The sequence below is a fragment of the Aquarana catesbeiana genome, linkage group LG03 (assembly GCF_042186555.1).
Source record: "Aquarana catesbeiana isolate 2022-GZ linkage group LG03, ASM4218655v1, whole genome shotgun sequence".
Classification (NCBI taxonomy): domain Eukaryota; kingdom Metazoa; phylum Chordata; class Amphibia; order Anura; family Ranidae; genus Aquarana; species Aquarana catesbeiana.
The window spans coordinates 22264865-22286547 of NC_133326.1; the positions used below are offsets into that span (position 1 = coordinate 22264865).

General features: G+C 44.2%; 1 protein-coding gene across 1 annotated transcript in view; it reads right to left on the reverse strand.

Annotated features, from left to right (window-relative positions):
- The window catches only part of SYNM (synemin), a 70760-nt gene that overhangs the window by 18217 nt on the left and 30860 nt on the right, over positions 1–21683 (reverse strand). The window lies entirely within an intron of this gene.

The window sequence follows — 21683 nt, forward strand, 5'->3', positions numbered from 1 at the left end:
CCATGCCAACGGACTGTACTTTGTACAGTAAACGCTTATGGGGAACTGTGTCAAATGCTTTTGCAAAATCCAGATACACCACTGTGAAGGAATGTGATGTAGATAATAATAATAGTAATCTGAAAATGTCTATTTTCTTATGTGCATACATATTTTTCTCCTTACTCATTATATAAGTATACAGATTTGCTCTGTTCCTATATTTTCTCAAAATGGCGTGTACCCCCTACCTCCCACACACAGAAGAACGCGGAACTGGAGATAAGAACAAAGAGAGCCAAACCTCGTTATGAAAATTATCCATCTTCTTTTCTATCTTGACCAATGAGATGTACCTATTAGACTGACATAGCAATGACGTATTTGTGTGTATAAAACATTAACACCGCCTTGAATAAATTAGAAGTGTAACAGTAACGAAACTGAGCGTGTCTCAGTGTGTTTACTTTTATATGCATGCATATCAACACTTTTCAAATTAGAGACAGCAGCAGATAACCTTGAGCTCGATTGGAGCTCTTAATCATTTCCATAACAGTTGGTGCCGAAACCCGGGACCTCAGGCTACGGTCGAAGTTATACCGCGACAAGCATTCGGGCGTTAACTGATTAATGAGAGTGGGGTTTGCGCAGCCCTAACAGTACCGGTGAGTTGATTTATATTCTTACCACTGTACGACTCTCTTATCTTTCGGTTGACGGCTGGATTCTGTCGGTATGCTGAGACTGTCTTAGAGGCAGGTATTTCCTCGCCTGAGGTTGTTTAACGAACCTGTCAATGGGTTTCTGCTGACTGTATTTGTTCACTGTCTGCCATTCTTTGGGCTACGAAACTCAGCAGTCTAAAAGTGCTACATGCGTGAATGTATGGTCTCATCTCCAGACGAGCTGTCGGCCTCTGGGATGAGATAGTTTTTTTGTAGCAGTCGTTTATAGACAGGTGTACTCTAGGTTCAAGGAACCTTTGAGAGTTATCTCAGCTGCTGGCTTTGCAGTCTGAAAGCGTTACAGAGGACTCACCCCAAGAAGAGTTGTCGGCCTCTTGGTGTAGAGCTGTAGAAAAACGTCTATAAACGGGTTTATTTTTGCAGGGTGGTCTGCCCTTGCGTTTATCTTAGCCTGCTGAGGCTTTACGGTTCAGAGAGTGGCAGGTGTAATGTCCTGTCGTGATTGTATTTGTGGTTTATTGTTTGCTATATACACGAGAGGGGGTGGGGACTGGTTAAAGTCGGAGGGGGGCTGCCCGGGAGATCTGTTGGGTCGCGGGCCGTTGCTCCTCACTACCCCTAATGTGTTTGTTCTTGTTCTGAGATTAACCGTACATTAGTCTTATGAGCTCCCACCGAAGGAATTTGCTGATAAGAACGCTGAGAAAAATATTAACTCCTTGGTTGTATGTATTCCCCTCTCAAGCCGTTAGCCGAGAAACAGAAAGTGATATTGTAATGAAAGTGATATTGTAAAGAAGGAGAGAAGAAGATGTTGAAATAGTTAACAAAGTTGAAAGAAGTGACGAAAGTTATGTTGCAGAAGAAACAGGGAGAAAAATCCTGTGTGATAAAGAAAATTGGATAAAGGAAGTTAAGAAAGATGGCGATTGTATTATGTATGTTTATCACAAAACTGATAATATGTTGGAACCTGAAACAAAGGAGGGGAGGGACAGTACTGCCCTCCGTCTAACAACCACTCCTTTCTCACCACCCAAACACAACCCACTGTGACAACTCAGCCCGGCGGCCATCTTAGTGCACCCATGCCTTCACTCTCTACCCAGTCCAGTGCACTTCCTGCCGGCGGCCATCTTGGTACACCCAGTAAGCTTAAACAGCCTGTACCCAGCCCTCCCTGTTTTAAACCAAGATGGTTCATACCACACACCTGTCTTCCCCAATACGGGAGCATCACATTCTCAGGCCGGATATGTTAATGATGAAGAAGCATCTGAGTGGGAAGCCCGACAGCAGGCAGCAAGGCCACCCACTGATTTAACCCCCAATCCGGCTCCAGACTCTCAGTTCCGAGAGGATCTCAAACACATGCTGGCAACCGTAAAGAACAGTGCCTCTTGTCAGCCCCTGCCCCAACAACAGTCTCGGTTACCAGAAGGGGCACCAGTGATGTATGTCGCTTTTACTCTATCACAAGCAGCGGCCTTAGTGACAAGTCTGCCTGACCCAGAGAAGCAGCCAATTCCCTTCTACCACAGGATAGTGCAGATACAAGAAACTTACTCAGCTGCCTGGAGAGACTTGATCAGCCTATGCCAAATCAAAGCAGGATATGTCTTTTGGCCAGTCATGCAGATGGCCTTCAATGATGCCTGCCTGACAAGTGCCACTTCCTACACCTCAGGCGTGGAGTTCTGTGCACAACTCCACGACTGGGCAAAGGAGAAGTTGACGGATCAGAAGACCACAATCCAAGATATTACCCAAGATAAAGGGGAGTCTGTGAAGAAGTATCATGCTAGACTCATAAAGGCACACACACACATGTTATCAACTGCTTTTGTTTCAGGGCTCAGAGAGGATATCAGAAAAGGCCTGATGGTGGCCCGCCCTGAATACCATTCAATGAAAATGTCTGATTTATTGTTGGTGGCCAGAGGTATAGAAAATCAAAAAGGTAAAAAACCAACGCCCCTCATGGTAACCCATGACGAAGATCCCACCTACACTAGTCCACCACCACTGCCCAATACCAGGGAAAGGATCACCTGTTACAACTGTGGGAAACGGGGTCACTTCAAAAAAGAATGCAGAGCCCCAAGATGTCCCAGACGAAAAACCTACCACTTTCCTCATTGACAGGGGTGCAGCCAAAAGTGTGTTGAGAGCGGTGAACCTGCCTAATAATTCTTTCCTTTCCACTTCCTGATTTGCTTGCCAGATTTGTGGTGTCCTCTACATGTCCCTTGAATCTACTAGGAGCTGATGTGTTGTCCAGACTACAGGCCTCAATCAGGACACGCCTGAAGGGGGGTGAAGTTACATACTCCCCTATCTTTAGAAGACTCATCTGCTTTGTGTTCTCTGCCTCTCCTGATGACACTTAATGAAGAAAAAAAAAAAAAAAAAAAAAAAAAACTTCAAGTTCAATACTGCAGGAAGTACTTGACAGAATCCCTGCGTGCCTATGGTCCACAGGACCGGGAGACAACGGTAACTTAAAGGTGCCACCAGTTTCAGTCAAGCTAAAAGAGGGCGCTTCATTGCCCCGGAAACCACAATAACCCCAAGAAGAGAATCCTAAAAAGAGAACCAGGTACCTACTGTGGATGCCTTTGACTGCAAAATACCTCACAGAGGTGGACCTTACAAACGTTTTCTTCAGTGTCCACCCTCACCCCTTCTGCTGGTACCTTTTCGCATTCATCCACGGAAAGAAACGGCAACATACCTAAACAGTTGTGCCACAAGGGGCACAGAACTTTCCAAGCCAGTTTGCAAAAGCTATGGCTATCATCCTTAACACATGACAAAAGGAACACCCGGAAGTGATTCTCTTCCAACATGTTGATGACCTTCTCTTTTGTGCAGCTGACTTACCCCCTGTTGAAGTCACCTCAGAAAGCCTGTTGTGCTATCTTGCCAACCAGGGCTGCAGAGCCTCAAAGCCCAAATTGCAGTGGTGCTCAACACCTGTCATTTTCCTTGGACTAATTTCCTAGTGCAGAGCATGGATTCCAGAAGCCTTCCTACTGATGCTCTGCAATCAGACCCTTCCAGATGTCTCCTGAAGAAATATCTAAAGTTTGAAACCCTTGAGTGCGCCACCCCCGGCGCTAGGGCTCCCAGCCTACGACAAAACGCTCAAGCTCTTTGTATCCGAACGTCTGGGACATGCTGCAGGTGTACTCACCCAATCACATGGCATCAGCCTACGCCCCATAGGATATTATTCCTGTCTGCTGGATGCGGTAGCAAGAGGAGGCCTATTGTGTCTCCGAGCTGGATTTGCTACACAAGACTTGCTTGACAAAACTTTGAACTTGGTCCTCGGACACTGCCTCGTTCTGCTTGTTCCCCATGACGTTGTTGCCATATTCAACCAAGATCCAGCCGAAACACTTGTCCACTACCAGACACTTGAGACTCCTGTGTTCCCTCCTACTGGACAGCATTACTCTATTAAGTTGTCAAACACTGAACCCTACCACCCTTCTTCCACTTCTCGAGGGGGGAAAGGAGGAGGAGGAGTAGAGTCTTGACTTGTTACCCCCGTGACCGCACAGGACACGCGGTCACCACTGAAAACACTGTTCTACAAGCTGAAGCCTTAACACCGGTGATGTCTACACAGGAGGCAGAGCTATAAGCACTTACTACAGCACGTAAATGGGCAGAGGGAAAAAGAGCCAACATTCATGGACTCAAGATATGCTTTCAGCATTGCCCATGATTATGGTGTTATCTAGGACAGAGGATTCCTGATGGCTGCAGGAACACCTGTGAAAAATTGATTGATGCCTTGCTTCTCCCAACCCAAGTGACTATTCTGAGTAAAAGCACACGACAAAATGAACTCAAAAGAAGCTTAAGGCAATCATCAAGCCAATACAGCTGCCAAACAGACAGCTGGTGGTCCGCGGGAAGTGGACAGCAGGGTGGTAGAAGAAGACCACCCCGTGCTTACCTTACAGACTTTCCCAGTGGACAGAGTTTATCTAAAAGAACTACAGGAAACAGCAAGTCCGGATAAGAAGGAAAGCTGGAAACGGAGAGGAACAACTCTCAGAAATGGACTATTCGAGTGCAACAAGAAGCCTTGTCTACCCAGGAGTATGTACCCAGCCGTGGTGCAATGGGCACATGGAGCTGCCCACTTGACAAAGACTTTTATGAACTCTCTTATCAACAAGTGTTGCACCAAGAGTTACTCCACTGACCGACAGCTTCTGCAGATCATGCATTATCTGCACCAAATGTAACCCAGAATGCACAGAAGAAGCACCTGGCAAAAGCCCTATACCCCATTCCAGAGGATGCAAATTGATCATTCTCAAGTGCCAAGAAGTGGCAGATTCGAATACGCCCTAGTGGAAGTGGTCATGACTGCCAGGACCACAGCTAAGAAATTACTGAGTGAGATAGTATGTAGATTTGGGGTCCCAGAGGTGATATTGAGAGATCAGGGACCAGCCCTAACAACAACCCTTACTGAAGAGATTTGGGCAGCACTGGGGGTTCAGTTGGCACTACACATCCCATACCACCCTCAAAGTAGCGGGAAGGTAGAAAGGATGAATGGGACACTAAAAACAGGATGTTAAAGATGGCCCAAGAGACTAACATGAGTTGGCCAGACAGTTAGCCCATTGCCCTGTTCAGTGTCAGACACACCCCCGGGGGAAACATGCCCTATCCCCTTATGAAATTTTGTTTGGTTCAGCTCCCAGACTTGGTTGTTACTTTCCACAACAGTTACAGTTACAGTCTGATGTGTTGACTAATTATGTAACCACATTATCACGAGAATTAACCTGAATGCATGTCCAGGTGTTTTCTTCCATTCCAGATCCTGAATTAGATACAGGAACACACCAACTACTGTCTGGAGATCCTTGAGCCAAGTTATGATGGTCCATTCCAAGTTTTGCTGACCACAGCCACCTCAGTCAAGTTGGCCAGGAAGAACACCTGAATGCACGCTTATCACTGCAGGAGAGCGTGTTTTCGGGTGCTGCATATCCTTTTTCTGTTTGATCTAGGGGGGAGGGGCCCAGGAGGTGGCCATCACAAAAATGATAACATAATTACGTTTTGGTGTAACTCTTCAGGTACACATGTGACCACCTTTACCTTAGATTACGGTGACATAGTACCTTGTCCGTTTGACCCTTCATGGTGATGCCATTGGTACAGTGATATCCCTGACGGTAAGGACATATATGTATGCCACACAGACAGTTACTGGGGACAGAGTTGTGGTTTCTGTGGGGGCCAGTGGGTTGGAACACAGGGCCAGAATGGGCGACCACAGAGTGCATTAGACAAAAAAGATGAAAATAGAAAGCCCCCATATCCTAACCAAAGATACCCCTGATACATACACTGACCCAGCACACAGTCAGAGGAGGAAGCGAGCAGCTCTCTCCGGAAGCTTTGATCCTCATGTATACATACATGTCATAGGGGTTACAAGGGGGGTCCCTGATGAGTTTAAAGGCAGGGATCAGGTAAAAGCTGGTTTTGAGTCTTTGATCCCCATAACAACTGTCAGCAAGAATGTAGATTGAATTAACTACATGTCATGGTTATGCAATAGAGTTTGTCGATCAGCATACCTGTCTCCATGTGTTCATCTCTAGAGACCAGCTGACCCTCACCTGACTGCTTTTGTAACCTCCCCTCTAAGCATGGCCCCACCCCAGGCCATATCAGGGAACCCTATATTAACCTGTGCACTGCAAGCCAGCAGTGCTGATCAACCACTGTGTGTTAGCCTCTATGTGTACTTGCTGTGTTTCCTACATCTGATTCCTGTTACCGACTTTGGCCTGTTCCCGACCATCCCTGTTTGCCTGTGACCCTGATGTTCCAGCCAGCTCCCTCCTTCCTCATCTCCTGTAGTCTACCGTGAGCGTGAGCTGTGAGACCCTGGGGGCCGCGACCTGGAGCCAGACTGCAGCGCAGTCCATCCTCACCACTAGAGGCTCTGGTGAACACCCGCTGGCTCTTAGACTCCGCGCCCTGGGGAATCTATGTTCTAGCTCCCAGTGGGATCTGTGTCAGTGATCCAGTAAACCTGATTCCTGAACCTCCCAGGGTACAATCCGCAGCAGTCAGCCGTAGGGTCTACTACCTTGCGGTGCACTCCTGATCCCAACGGTGTGCATCTGTCACCCAGCCTCTAGGTGACCTGACACTATACATATTATAACCAACAGAGATTTGTAAATTACTCTAAAGATGCCCTCCAGGGAATTTCTGATCAGTTAGCCCCCACTTCCTACATGACATTCCAGGACCGGATGGCCTTAGACATGGTGTTATCTGGGAAAGGAGGTGTTTTGTAAAATCATAGGAAAAAACGGGAACCTGTTGTACATACATTCCTGATAATATTGGCCCAAATGGTAAGGTTACTTTAGCTATAAAGAAATTAGAAGATCTGTCACTAGAGTTGAAGAAGAACTCAGGTATCACAGACCCATGGGATCAATATTTTAGCTGGATGAGTGGGTGGCAGAAGGTGCTCGCCCAGATACGGGTAACGGTATTAATAATCCTGGTCCTTTTAGCCCTGATTATATGCTGTATTCTACCTTTTGTAAAAAAGTTAATGAGCAAGGCTGTAGACAATAGCACACCTACATTTCTCCACCAAGAAGAAGAGGACCTCCTTATGATGGAAGATGACAAACCCTTCACTCCTCTACAGTCACTCCCTGTCCATAATCTCACAATCCTATAGGGTTATAGGGATAGATAGCGCCTGACTGCACCTCTCCAGCTGTATCGAGGAGGGAAGTGAACAGTTGCTGCCCAATTCTATATACTGCCTAAAAGAGTTGCTGAGGAGAAGGGCCAGGCTAAAAAGTAGGACCTTTAGTATTAGGGACAGAAAAGAGAAAATAGTCATTTTAGGGGGGATTGTGAAGGAATGTGATGTAGATAATAATAATAGTAATCTGAAAATGTCTATTTTCTTATGTGCATACATATTTTTCTCCTTACTCATTATATAAGTATACAGATTTGCTCTGTTCCTATATTTTCTCAAAATGGCGTGTACCCCCTACCTCCCACACACAGAAGAACGCGGAACTGGAGATAAGAACAAAGAGAGCCAAACCTCGTTATGAAAATTATCCATCTTCTTTTCTATCTTGACCAATGAGATGTACCTATTAGACTGACATAGCAATGACGTATTTGTGTGTATAAAACATTAACACCGCCTTGAATAAATTAGAAGTGTAACAGTAACGAAACTGAGCGTGTCTCAGTGTGTTTACTTTTATATGCATGCATATCAACACTTTTCAAATTAGAGACAGCAGCAGATAACCTTGAGCTCGATTGGAGCTCTTAATCATTTCCATAACACCACGTCTACGGGCCTTCCTTTATCTAGATGGCAACTCACCTCCTCATAGAAGGTTAATAGATTGGTTTGGCAAGAAAGATTCTTCTTAAATCAATGCAGATTACTACTAATGATACAGTTTCGTTTTCATTACTAAAATCTTGTATATAGTCCCTTATCACCCCCTCCAAGAGCTTGCATACTATTGATGTTAGGCTAACTGGTCTGTAATTCCCAGGGATATATTTTGGCCCTTTTTTAAATATTGGTGCTACATTGGCTTTTCTCCAATCGGCTGGAACCATTATAGTCAGTAGACTGTCAGTAAAAATTAGGAACAATGGTGTGGCAAGTATGTGACTGAGTTCCCTAAGTGCCCTTGGGTGCAAGCCATCTGGTGCCGGTGATTTATTAATGGTAAGTTTGGTAAGTCTATTTCTAAGTCTATTTCTAATTCTGTCCTCTGTTAGCCATGAGAGTGCTTCCTGAGATGTGTCACGAGCAAAAACACTTCAGTTTTGGTTACTGAAGCCCCCCTGATTCCCTCGTGAAGACTAAGGAAAAGAATAAATTCAATACCTTCGCCATCTCCCCATCCTTTGTAACCAGATGTTCTTCCTCATATGGTCTGTCCTCCCTTTTTTACTGTTTACATACTTAAAGAATTTCTTGGGATTTTTTTTTGCTCTCCTCTGCTATGTGTCTTTCGTGTTCTATCTTAGCCGCCCTAATTGCACCCTTACATTTCTTGCTGCATTCTTTGTAAAGTCTGAATGCTGATGATGATGATCCCTCAGCCTTGTATTTTTTGAAGGCCTTTGCTTTTATATGCATTTTTACATTGGAGTTAAGCTATCCAGGACTTTTGTTCTCTCTTTTGAATTTATTTCCCAATGGGATGCACTGGCTAATGCCGTTATTTAATATGCTCTTAAAGCAAACCCATCTCTCCCCCGTGTTCTTCGTTTCTAAGATTTTATCCCAATTTATATCTTCTAGCAAGGTTTGTAGTTTAGGGAAGTTGGCTCTTTTGAAATTCAATGTCTTTGTGTTCCCCTTATGTTTCCTATTTCTGTGATTTATACTGAAGCCAATTGACCTGTGATCGCTGTTTCCTAAATTGCCCCGTATTTCCACATCCGTGATCAGGTCTGTATTGTTGGTAATCAGTAGATCTAGTAACGCCTTGTTTCTAGTTGGTGCATCTACCATCTGACCCATGAAATTATCCTGCAAGACATTTAGGAACTGGCGAGACTTCATGGCATTTTTTTTTTATCTGGAGGAGGGGCTTTTTCAGCTAACCACACCCTCCTGCCTGTGTGAGCTAAGGGCAGATGGATTCCAGGAAGTTTTTGAAGCACGTGATTAGAGCCAGAGGCTCTACTAGTCTTCAAAAAAGGGTGGGCTTGGGGCGCAGAGCACTGCACCCCGATCCCACCCAGGTGTGTGACAAAAGTGAATGAATATTCGCTATCGCCACACTGATCCTCCTCCAGGCCAATCAGGAAGCAGGTCTTGAGACCCGTCACCCGATTGGCTGAAAGGACAAGCTATCCTATTGGACGCCTAGGAGGAAGAGGGAGGAGCCGCACAGTGGAAGCCGCTGTGATGCAGAAGAAGGGAAGATTAACTGAGACAGCAGTGAGAGACATTGGCTCCCGCTGCTGTCAATCACAGCCAGTGAGACAGTGAAAAGGGAGAGGGGGTGGGGCAAAGCCGCGGCTCTGTGTATGAATGGACATGCAAATGCAGCAGCTGGGGAGGAGCCTTCTGGGGTGCCCCCATAGCAATCTGTTTGCTCTGTGGGCAGTTGGCAGGAGGGAGGGGCAAGGAGTGCCGGTGAGGGAACGAGTAGAGGAGGATCGGGGATGCTCTGTGCAAAACCACTGCACAGAGCAGGTAAGTATTTAAAAAAACAAAAAAACTTTGCCTTTAATATCACTTTAAAGTGAACCTATTATTTGTCTATGTAGGATAAAGCAACAGGTTAACTTTAATGGTTTAATAGCAGTTCAACCAACTGCAATCTTTGTTATTTTTTTCTGTTCTTCATGGTGCACTGTAGGGTACTTGAAGAGGATAGATAAACCCAAAGATAATTTCCATTTCTCACATTGTTATTAATACTTGTCTCTGTTTTAATAATTACTTATTTTTGGTCCACTGAAGAACAATAGCACTTGGCAGTGGTTAGGGGTTTGGAGGAAATCGTTGGGCAGGCTCCACAACTGACCTATTAATATAATGAAGCCACAACAATTCAATAATATCACCAGAGCTGGCATAGTACAGATACAGCAGCTATATATGTGTATGTACATTCTCTACTATACAGCACAAATCTGTTAATTTTAAAGTGAGTAAAGATAAATTAAATAAACATTCCACAAGATTGTGCAAATACAGCGGGTAAAATAAGTATTAAACACGTTATCATTTTTCTAGGTAAATATATTTCTAAAGGTGTTATTGACATGAAATTGTCACCACATTTCGGTAACAACCCATGCAGTCCACATATACAAGGACACCAAAACAAATTTGTTCAGAAATTAAGTTATGTGTAATAAAAGGGAAAAAGTATTGAACACATACAGAAAGGGAGGTGCAAAAGACATGGAAGCCAAGGCACCGGCTGAAATCTATCAGTAGTTAAAAAACAATTCTGCCCCTTGTCAGTGCAAATTAATATCAGTGCAAATTAATTAATACCCCTTCCTGCTGCATTTGCCAATCCGAATTGGGAGCCCACCTCTTCTGCAGCACCCGTACTTCCCCCATTCACTGGCCAACCCGGAATTCAGGTTGAATTTACATCATTTGATTTTTATTCGCTGTTTTTCGTGGAAGGTCTCTATAGATCTATTGTGGACCAAAGAAATTTGTATGCTGGTCAATTCATCGCTGCTAATCCCCAGTTGGCCCTTGCCAGAGATTGGCTACCTACTACGGTTTCCGAATTTAAGACCTTCCTGGGCCTATCCCTACGCATGGGCATAGTTAAAAAAAGTGAGTTGCGGTCATATTGGTCCACTGACCCAATTTACCATATGCCCGTGTTCTCTGCCTCCATGACCAGGGCACGATATGAGCAGATCTTGCGGTTCGTGCATTTCAATGACAATGAACTCTGTCGTCCTCAGGGTGACCCTGGATACGATCGGCTCTACAAAATTCGGCCCCTCGTAAACCACTTCAACCAACAGTTTGCAGCCTTATTTACTCCCGATCAAGTTGTCTGCGTTGATGAGTCCCTGATTACGTTTTCTGGCCGCTTGTCTATCAAACAGTATCTTTCCAGCAAGCGTGCCAGATATGGGGTCAAGATGTACAAGCTCTGTGACAGGGCCACAGGCTATACATATAGTTTTATGGTTTACGAGGGAAGAGATAGTCACGTGGAGCCCGAGAACTGCCCAGACTACCTACAGTGCCTTGAAAAAGTATTCATACCCCTAGAAATTTTCCACATTTGGTCATGTTACAAACAAAAACATACATTTATTTTATTGGGATTTAATGTGATAGACCAACACAAAGTGGCACATAATTGTAAAATGGAAAGAAAATGATAAATGGATTTCCAAATTTTTTACAAATAAATATGTGAAAAGTGTGGCGTGCATTTATATTCTGCCCCCCCTGTGTCAATACCTTGTAGAACCGCCTTTCACCGCAATTACAGCTGCAAGTCTTTTTGGGGATGTCTATACCAGCTTTGCACATCTAGAGAGTGACATTTTTACCCATTCTTCTTTGCAAAATAGCTCAAGCTCTGTCAGATTGGATGGAGAGCGTCTGTGAACAGCAATTTTCAAGTCTTGCCACAGATTCTCAATTGGATTTAGACCTAGACTTTGACTGGGCCATTCAACACATGAATATGCTTTGATTTAAGCCATTCCATTGTAACTCTGGCTGTATGTTTAGGGTTGTTGTCCTGCTAGAAGATGAATCTCCGCCCCAGTCTCAAGTCTTTTACAGAGTTTAACAGGTTTTCTTCAAAGAATGTCCTGTATTTGGCTCCATCGATCTTCTCATCAACTCTGACCAGCTTCCCTCTTGCTGAAGGAAAGCATTTCCACAGCATGATGCTGCCACCACCATATTTCACGGTGGGGATGGTGTGCCTAGGGTGATGTGCAGTGTTAGTTTTTTGCCACACATAGAGTTTTGCTTCTAGGCCAAAAAGTTACATTTTGGTCTCATCTGACCAGAGCACCTTCTTCTACATGTTTGCTGTTTCTCCCACATGGCTTCTCGCAAACTGCAAATAGGACTTCTTATGGCTTTCTTTCAACAATGTCTTTCTTCTTGCTCTTCCATAAGCCAGATTTGTGGAGAGCACGACTAATAGTTGTCCTGTGGACAGATTCTCCCACCTGAGCTGTGGATCTCTGCAGCTCCTCCAGAGTTACCATGGGCCTCTTGGCTGCTTCTCTGATTATTGCTCTCCTTGCCCGGCCTGTCAGTTTAGGTGGACGGCCATGTCTTGGTAGGTTTGTAGTTGTGCCATACTCTTTCCATTTTCGGATGATGGATTGAACAGTGCTCCGTGAGATGTTCAAAGCTTGGGATATTTTTTTTATAACCTCTAACCCTGCTTTAACCTTCTCCACAACTTTATCCCTGACCTGTCTGGGGTGTTCCTTGGCCTTTATGATGCTGTTTGTTCACTGAGATTCTCTAACAAACCTCTGAGGGCTTCACAGAACATCTGTATTTATACTGAGGATAAATTACACACAGGTGGACTTTAATTACTAATAACGTGACTTTTGAAGGCAATTGGTTCCACTAGATTTTAGTTAGGGGCATCAGAGTAATGGGGGCTGAATAAAAATGCATGCCACACTTTTCAGATATTTATTTGTAAAAAATTTTGAAAACCATTTATCATTTTCCTTCCACTTCACAATTGTGCCACTTTGTGTTGGTCTATTACATGAAATCCCAATAAAATACATTTACGTTTTTTTTGTACCATGACAAAATGTGAAAAATTTCAAGGGGTATGAATACTTTTTTTCAAGGCACTGTAGGGAGCGCTGGTAAGATTGTGTGGGACTTTGTGTCACCCTTATTTGGAAAGGGGTACCATTTGTATGTGGACAATTATTACACAAGCGTGCCACTTTTTTGTCAACTTTTTGATAGAAATGTAATAATTTGTTAGCAGTGAAGTGGAGACATTCACGGAATGTTTTCGTTCTGTCCTCCCTTCATGCAGATACGACAGTCCAAATTCCTACAGCGACTGGTGTTGTGGAGAAACCCCTCTGTGTCCATGAATACAACCTTAACATGGGAGGGGTGGACCTCAACGACCAGTTGTTGGCGCCATACCTAATTGCCCGTAAGGCCAGTCGCTGGTATAAAATAAGTGTCTGTATACTTATTTCAATTGGCTCTGCTGAATGCTTATGTCCTATACAGAGCTTTAGGATGAACTGGATCCTTCCTTAAATTCCAGGAAGAGATCATCCGAGCCCTTCTGTTTCCAGACAGTGCTGTGGCCCACCTTCCCAACGCAAATGCAGTGAGCCAGCTGCATGAGAGGCATTTTCTGTATGTCCTCCCTGGTACCTCTATCCAAAGAAATCCCCAAAGAAGATGTCGTGTCTGCAGAAAACGCGGATTTAGGTGTGACACCCACTTTTATTGTCCCTCCTGTCCTGTCCAACCTGGTCTCTGCATCAGTGACTGTTTCAAACGCTGCCACACACTAGTGGAGTATTAGCATAGGGTACAGAATTGCACAGTCCTAGGGCACACTTACACAAGGTCTTGAAAGATGAGATGGCCATCAGATTGAAACCCCCCCCCACCTTCCACCATCTTCCATGGTTTTCTCGGGCTCTCCTGTCCCAACAGGGAGCCCGAGAATGCAGCCGGTGGTTCCACCATCTGACCATAGAGCTGATCGGCGGAGACCAGAATGGCTTCAGTCATCTCCATGGCTTAAAAACCAGAAGCTACGAGCATTTCATGACTTAGGTTACGCCGGATATAAACAGCGCCATTGGAAAAATGGGAAAGCATTTTATCACACCGATCTTGGTGTGGTCAGATGCTTTGACAGCAGAGGAGAGATCTAGGGTCTAATAGACCCCAATTTTTTTCAAAAAAGAGTACCTGTCACTACCTATTGTTATCATAGGGGATATTTACATTCCCTGAGATAACAATAAAAACTAAAATCAAAAAAAAAAAAATGAAAGGAACAGTTTATAAATAAAATAAAAAGGCAAAATAAATAATAATAAAAAAAAAAAGCACCCCCGTGCTCACGCAAGCGTCGGTCTGGTGTCAAATGTAAACAGCAATTGCACCATGCATGTGAGGTATCACCTCAAAGGTCAAATCGAGGGCAGTAATTTTAGCAGTAGACCTCCTCTGTAAATCTAAAGCGGTAACCTTTAAAGGATTTTAAAGGCTTTTAAAAATGTATGTAGTTTGTCGCCGCTGCACCGTTGTGTGCAATTTTAAAGCATGTCATGCTTGGTATCTTTGTACTCGGCATAAGATCATCTTTTATATTTTACCAAACATTTGGGCAATATAGTGTGTTTTAGTGCATTAAAATTCAAAACAGTGTTTTTCTTCCAAAAAAAAAAATGCGTTTGAAAAATCGCTGCGCAAATATTGTGTGAAAAAAAAATTGCAACACCCACCATTTTAATCTGTAGGGCATTTGCTTTAAAAAATATATATATATAATGTTTGGGGGTTCAAAGTAATTTTCTAGCAAAAAAATAAATATTTTTTCATGTAAACAAAAAGTGTCAGAAAGGGCTTTGTCTTCAAGTGCTTAGAAGAGTGGGTGATGTGTGACATAAGCTTCTAAATGTTGTGCATAAAATGCCAGGACAGTTCAAAACATATCACAATATATTAAGTGATTTCACAGATGGCCCCAGAAATCTGGTTTTAATTGCTGTTACTTTGTGCACCAATAGAAACTTCTAAATATACTATCCAGTGGGACACCCCACATGTGGCAGCTAAAAACACAGGCTCTGTATTAAAAAGTAGAAAATATTTTTTTTTTTTTCAAAATTTTCGGTCTTATTTCCGTTTTTATATCGCAAAAAATAAACATCACAGAGGCAATCAAATACCATCAAAAGAAAGCTCTATTTGTGGGGGGAAAAGGACGCAAATCTTGTTTGGGTACAACATTGTATGACTGTGCAATTACCAGTTAAAGCAGCGCAGTGCCAAATTGTAAAAACTGCTCTGGTCATTGAGCAGCCAAATCTTCCGGGGCTGAAGTGGTTAAATGAAGCGCTAGATGACTTACCAGTAGTGGGTGGTCATGTTTAGTTGGTGAGTTCTCTGGTGTGGCCGTAGTGAACCACAACAGCACTACCTACTCATATTTAACAGTACTATTCCTTGCACCAAGCTTATATTACATATCATAAAACATTAGAGGTCCATCATTGCTATCCCATCTCCTCCTTCATACAAGCATAGCAAATGGGGTGTACAACTGCTTCACTCCTGGGTGTACTCTGCGTAATGATGTCACTTCCAGTTACACCCCAATGTGTTTCGTCACTCTAACGTTATCAAGAGGGTGGTGGAACACAACAGCACTTTTTTGAAGAGCAAAGTTTAATCAGCACTTTTTTTTTTGGCACAGTGGATAACATTGTGAATCATTTCAGAGACTTTTTATTGGTACGGTCCAACTTTGTTGATGTCTACAGATATACACCATATTAGAAAAAGTATTGGGACACCTGCCTTTACACGCACATAAACTTTACTGGGTCCCAGTCTTAGTCCGTAGGGTTCAATATTGAGTTGGCCCACCCTTTGCAGCTATAACAGCTTCAACTCTTCTGGGAAGGCTGTACACAAGGTTTAGGAGTGTGTCTATGGGAATGTGTGAGCATTATTCCAAAAGCGCACTTGTAATTCATCTCAAAGGTGTTCTATCGGGTGGAGGTCAGGACTCTGTGCAGGCCACTCAAGTTGCTCCACCTCAAACAGGCTCATCCATGTCTTTTTGGACCTTGCTTTGTGCACTGGCCCAATTCATTTGGTGGAGGGGGGATTATGGTGTGGGGTTGTTTTTCAGAGGTTGGGCTTGGCCTCTTAGTTCCAGTGAAGGAAACTCTTAAGGCATCAGCATACCAAGACATTTTGGGCAATTTCATGTTCCCAAGTTTGTGGGAATAGTTTGGGGATGGCCCCTTCCTGTTCCAACATGACTGCACACCAGTGCACAAAGCAAGGTCCATAAAGACATGGATGAGTGAGTTTGAGGTGGAGGAACTTGACTGGCCTGCGCAGAGTCCTGACCTCAACCCGATAGAATTAGAGCTGAGACTGCGAGCCTGTCCTTCTCATCCAGCATCATTGTCTGACCTCACAAATGCCCTTCTGGAAGAATGGTCAAACATTCCCATAGACACACTCCTAAACCTTGTGGGCAGCCTTCCCAGAAGAGTTGAAGCTGTTATAGCTGCAACTGCAAACTTCCCTACCCGCCTATCGTCATATGACGTCCGCAGATGGGATCTCCTCCCATCCTGGGTGGGCGTCATATGCCGTTCTCGGCTTCCCGGAGGTATAGGGGGCCGAGGAGCCTATGCGTGTGCCCGGATGGGACAACTCAATATTGAACCCTACGGACCAAGACCGGGATGCCATTAAAGGTCATGTGTGTGTGGAAAGGCAGGTGTCCCAATACTTTTGGTAATATAGTGTATGTGGACAATCTTGTGGAATGTTTATTTAACTTATCTTTTTTCACTTTGAAATTAACAGATTTGCGCTGTACAGTAGAGAACTCATATACCATTAATTAAATAATAACAGGCTACAGGATCTTGCTTTTCTTTTTTCCACCTTTTTATCTGTCTGCATCTCTTGTCTTTGTATCCATTCTCGGCTGCTACTGTTTCTTTGGAGTGGCTCCTCTTCAGTAGCTTTCACTATACCCTTTACCAGTTGTCAAAGTGGCTCCTGTAAACCAAGCCGTCCCACTTGGACGACCACCTGTGCGCGGTCACATTTCTACACCGCGGCTCGCTTTCCTACAGGGTGTGGTTGTCATGTTGGATATCATTTAAACTTTCACCTAACATGCTGAAAGAAAATTATCACCCGTAACGGAGAAGTAGTGAGTCAGTTTCCGAATCCGTCAGGGTGGAGTCAGATATGAGTTTGCTTTTTTTATTTTAGGTCGGCTACATTCTCACGGCTTAGAGCATCAGATTAATACAGAGCCTGTGTTTTCAGCTGCCACATGTGGGGTGTCCCACTGGATAGTATATTTAGAAGTTTCTATTGCCGCACAAAGTAACAGCAACAGAAGCCAGATTTCCAGGGCCATCTGTGAAATCACTTAATATATTGTGATAGGATGTTGGCGGCTTCCAGGTTGAGGAACAGCTTTCTCCATTGCACATCATAATTTGTATGCTGGATAAGGAAGGCAAACAATATACATTAGCCATACAAAGAAGCCAAACACACACTTGTCTTCATTATCTAATTTTCCCTAGACCTTATGAATACATGAGAGCTTATAGCTTCTGGTGATCCCTCAGCCTCACCAACTCTCCAGGACTCATTAAAAGAGAACCATTTTTGGCCATAGTTCTCTTCTGGATCACAAGAGTATATTTACTTTTGTTGTGCTCAGGGGCGTAACTAGAAATAGCAGGGCCCCATAGCAAAATGTTGTATGGGGCCCCCTTGCAAACAGCCCCCCCCCCCCCCACAGCTGCCCTAGTGTCCAGCCACAGCTCCCTCCTACATCAGAGATGCTGTATGGTGGACAAGTGGTGCAGAGGAGCGAGTGTGCCTAAACCACCTCAGATGGGAAAGAGCTTTGCTGAGGGTTGAGCCCCCTTCTTGTGGATCCATCCATCTCCATTCCAACACCTGATGCCCCGTCCAGTTTCCATTTCCATCTTCGCTCCTGGAAAGTTTGGACCACTAGGATCATAAAAGCCCTCCTAGACCCTCTGTAACGGGGGATCATGGAGTTCTGGTAAGCGGCCAGGCTCTTACTGTCGGTGATGGTTCTATACAACTGAGACCACATGCGGTTGAAAAACCCGCGATTGCTATCTCACTATTTTCGGGTTCTTTTTATGGACTATTTTTAATTATTCACAATGATTTTCTAATAGATTCATTTTGTTTGGACTTTATTTTTACATTTGTTTGCATTGATTGTGATTTGTTTGCACTGATTGGTTCCATACATTTGAGGCTCCATGCAGTTGAAAAACCTGTGATTGCCATTTCACCATTCTTTGGGTTCTTTTTATGGATTACTTTTAATTGTTCACAAGAGATTTTATGTGAAAACGATTTTCTAACAGATTTATTCTGTTTGGACTTCATTTTTATTTATTTATTTACATTTTGCACTGATTGTCGATTATCATTGCACATATGGTTTATACATTTCCTTACACAGGTTGCATTTAGTGGCTTTGATGTGACTATTTAGCCACACATTCACTCTTTTACATAGCGCGAATCATTCCATTTTTTCTCAATGCAGCGTGACCTGTGCAACATACAGCGTGACCTGTGTCCCATACAGCGTGACTTGTGCCCCATACAGCGTGACCTGTGCCCAATACAGCCTGGTCTGCCTGTGCCCCATACAGCCCCACCTATGCAGAGGAAGAGGCAAGCCACCCGGATCAGCAGAGAGTGGGATTGCCCGCTGTAATAGCTTTCATTTGAATTTCCTGTCTTCCCGGGGCTCATCGTCACATAGCCCCACCTCTTGGCCCGACGCCTTTGATGACGTCACACGTCCCGCATTGGATCGCATTCTGTCTATCAAAGGCATCGGGCCAAAAGGTGGAGCTATGTGACGTGAGCCCCGGGAACACTGGAAGTTCTAATGAAAGCTTTTACATCGGGCAATTCAGCTCTCTGCTGATACGGACAGCTCGCCTCTTCCTTTCCTCTCTCTTCCCCTGGCTGGGAGACTGTGCCGGCGGTACTCTTATCCTCACTGGGCCCCACTCGGCTGCGGGCCCCATAGCGCCCGCATGGGTCGCTATGGTGGTAGTTACACCCCTGGTTGTGCTGTTATCCTGAGTGGGCTATTGCCCGCTATCAGCTGAAGGGGCAGAGCCTCACCAATATTGTCAAAATCTACCCATCTGCTTATTGACAGTTTATGAGCAACGTGCAGCATGGTGTCGCAGGCAGTAAACACACAGTCCAAGTCCAAGTTAGGCAATAAAATTATATTGTAGAAAGGTTCAACACAACCTATTCAAGCCACTTACGAACTGTGTCTGAAGACTTGAAGATGCCAATAGCTTCTGCAATGAGGAGCAGAATGAAACCTGGCTGGTCCACACCCAAAGGGGAGGCTTCCTGAAGAGAGGTAGACATAGTACCTGCACTATCCCTTCTTCTCAGGAACCTTTCGCTACCTCTGTTTGACAAACCTGCACGGTTTAGGAGATATTTACTATATACGTCAGACGTCATCGGCGCATGCGCAATTTAGAAAAGGCACGATCTTGCCATTTCTAAAGGCATCATGCGCGGTAGTGATGTCACGCGACTCCGGCCAGTCACAGAGCCGGAGTCCGCGGCCCCAGAAGGAAGAGGGGTGAAGATGGACACTTCCAGCCAGCGGGGACAGCGGTGACATCGCAGGCTTTTTTATTCAGGTAAGTGACACATAATGGGCTCCTATGCGATGCATAGGAGCCCATTATGCTTTACCTTTGCAGGGAAACAAAGAGGAAGTAACACCCATCAGGGTTTACCTAATAAAGTGGCCGGTGAGTGTATATTATATAGAATCGCTCCATTGGGCAGCAAATCACTATTTATCTTTGAATTTTTACCTTAATAACCCCCATGAATATTTAGGTCAAGTAGAAAAAAAAAAAGGACTGGTAGGTACTGAGAGAACCATGGAGGATATGATCGCTGGCCTCCTTAAATACCATCGCACAGAGCAGGTAAGAATACCATGTTTAGAATTTACGAAAAAAATTAAGCCTTTACAAATATGCTTGCTTTGCCTGCATCGTGAATTTGAATTTAATGAACTTACTCTTGCCTCTATTTCTAAGCTGGATTTATTTTAGGTGTGATATTCAGTTACTGAGAAAAAAAAAAAAATCTCCTCCATCTGTTCCGTCCCGGCTTGGCGGTAACTGACTGCCAACGACCCTCGCACGCTACGCATTGTAAATAGTGTACAGTGCCCTCCGCCATACTCTACAGGATATCAAAATGCATTACAGTTCTGTGACCATATAAAGACACCGACATGGAAGACCTGCATGCCATACAATGTATAACACAAACATCCCCTCACATGAGAAGGTTGTATGGTGTGAAGACACGTGGGACAATGTTCTTTGTGTTTCAATTAACTCCTCCGCTTAGTTTCCTTTCCTTATAGTCATGTTCTCTATCATCATATTCTTGTATTAATATCACAGATGCAGGGCTGGTGCAAGGATTTTTGACACTCTAGGCAAAACTTAATTTTGCCGCCCCACCCCTGACTCCACCCCCTTTTCCCTGCCCATGTATACCCCACCTTTTTAAATGAAGCGCTCATCAAATGCAGCCTCACCAGTGCCCATCAAATGCAGCCTCACCAGCGCCCATCAAATGCAACCTACCAGGGACCATAAATTAATGTTTGCTTGCTTCTATTCATAAGAGAGTCGGGACACAGACACAGTCCTCCGCCTCCTGATGCTGAGACTCAGTTGCTTGTTGCAGAGAGAAAAGAGTAGGAACACCAGTGGCTGGACGCCCTTGGCAGAAGTGCGCCCTAGGCGGCTGCCTAGTTTGCCTAGTGGTAGCACCGGCCCTGCACAGATGTTTACAACAGCTCCGGTAGGGATGATCGACATACCTCCCAACATTTTGAGATGGGAATGAGGGACACCTACTAGAAAACATATGTAGGCATAGGACACACCCCCTGCCACACCCCCTTAAAGGAGACTTAACTGAAAAAAAAAGGTTAATTAAATCCACAGGGGCTTTTTTTTACCACTACTATTCCTTTATATTAGCTTTTAAAACGTATAAATGCAGCAATTTAGAATTTGGATGAAAGGTTTAGCACTGGGAAACACTTTTTAAAAGATAAAACGTACATTTTATGTACATTTATATAGATCAGACCAAAATGAGGAACAAATGAGGAGGAAAGAGGGACAGAGGGACATTGCTCCAAATCAGGGACAGTCCCTCGAAATCAGGGACAGTTGGGAGCTATGATGATCAGTGCTCAGGAGGCCTCAGGAAATGGGTGTAATAAATACGAGTTTTTGCCTTGTGTATTGAAAAAGCCAGCTTAACCACTTCAATACTGGGAACTTTCACCCCCTTCTAGAGCTGGGCGATTTTCTCAAAAAAAAAAAAATCTGCGATTTAAAAAAAAAAAAAAACTTGATTCGCGATTCAAATTTCTTTTTTTTTTTTTTTTGGACACCGCTTCTGTCCTGAGGAGTTGCGGTCAGGAGTTTTTAGGCGAGGCCGCGGCTTCGGCCTAAAAACTCCTGCCCGCAGCTCCTCAGGACCGGCGCGGTGAAAAAAAAAATCCAAAAAAATCAATGAAATCGATTAATCGATTTGACCTCTCAACTCGATTCAAGATTCAAATCGATTTT